General features: G+C 40.0%; 1 protein-coding gene across 1 annotated transcript in view; it reads left to right on the forward strand.

Moving 5' to 3' along the window:
- The window catches only part of mybpc2a (myosin binding protein Ca), a gene marked incomplete at its 5' end in the record, with an annotated part of 46,826 nt that overhangs the window by 30,697 nt on the left and 14,664 nt on the right, over positions 1-1,465 (forward strand).

Consider the following 1,465-nt stretch of genomic DNA (forward strand, 5'->3'; position numbering starts at 1 on the left):
GGAGAGGGAGGGCAGTACTATAATTAAGTGTTTGAGTGTGTGTTGAGAGAGCGAGAACAAGAAGCTGTTTGAAGGTGCGTTTGTGTGTCACAAGCTATGTTTCCATTAACTTGTCCAGTGATTTTTCAACATTTAGAAAGTTGGCATAGAAAATAGATGCGACAATTGCCTGCTAGGGTGTGTTTCCATTTAACGATCTTGTGTCGATAAAAACAGCTGGACGTAATGATGTTACACCTAAAGTACAAATGTAGTGGTTGAAGTGGTTCCATTACCCATTTAGGCAAATTTTACATTAATAAATTGGCAACAACCTGTATCCCCTCCCACCTATCTGTTTCATGTTTCAGGTAGCCTAAAGTACAAATGAAAGCCAGCATGAATAGAATAATTGACTAATATTTGCCATATTCTAATAATTCTCCTGTACCAACATAACTCCACAGTCCGTGCCACTGGGAAACTTGCACTCCTGTAGTTCTGAAATAGTTGGATGGTGAAACTTGCATCCAGCTAACCAGAAAAGCAAGTCGCAGCAATTCTTTATTTATTTATTTTATTTAACCTTTATTTAACTAGGAAAGTCAGTTAAGAACAAATTATTATACTTATTTACAATGACATCCTACCCTGGCCAAACCCTAACCCGGACGACGCTGTGCCAATTGTGTGCCGCCCTTTGGGACTTCCAATCACAGCCGGTTGTGATACAGCCTGGAATTGAACCAGGGTCTGTAGTGACCCCTCTAGCACTGAGATGCAGTGCCAATCGGGAGCCCGAATTCAGGCATTCCTGAAAGTCAGGACAATCCATGTACTGCAAAGAAACATTATTTTTGTACACTGAACAAAAATATAAACTCAACATGCAACCATTTTCAAGATTTTACTGAGTTAGTTCATATAAGGAAATCAGTCAAATTGAAATGAATTCATTAGGCCCTAATCTATGGATTTCACATGACTAGGAATACAGATATGCATCTGTTGGTCACATATACCTTTAAAAATAAAAGTAGGGGCGTGGATCAGAAAACTAGTCAGTATCTGGTGTGACCACCATTTGCCTCATGCAGTGCGACACATCTCCTTCACATAGAGTTTATCAGGCTGTTGATTGTGGCTTGTGGAATGTTGGCCCACTCCTCTTCCATGGCTGTGTGAAGTTGCTGGTTATTGTCGGGAACTGGAACACACTGTCATACACGTCGATCCAGAGCATCCCTATCGAATCCAAGATGGCGTAGCAGTCAGATGTCCTTTGTCCTCGTCCTGTCCCGTGTATATATTTTTTATATATTTTTCTTCGCATTTCTTTTTATATATATATTTTTTCTTCTTAAAAACTCAACTTCAAAACACTCTCCTGCAACCTACCTCACCAAATGTGGTGCGGATCTGTTTTTTTTTCTCCTCAAAGGTATTATTCACCTCGTATCCGAAATCTACAACAGAAGCTAGCCAG

Source organism: Salvelinus sp. IW2-2015, unplaced genomic scaffold, assembly GCF_002910315.2.
Source record: "Salvelinus sp. IW2-2015 unplaced genomic scaffold, ASM291031v2 Un_scaffold1528, whole genome shotgun sequence".
NCBI classification, from domain to species: domain Eukaryota; kingdom Metazoa; phylum Chordata; class Actinopteri; order Salmoniformes; family Salmonidae; genus Salvelinus; species Salvelinus sp. IW2-2015.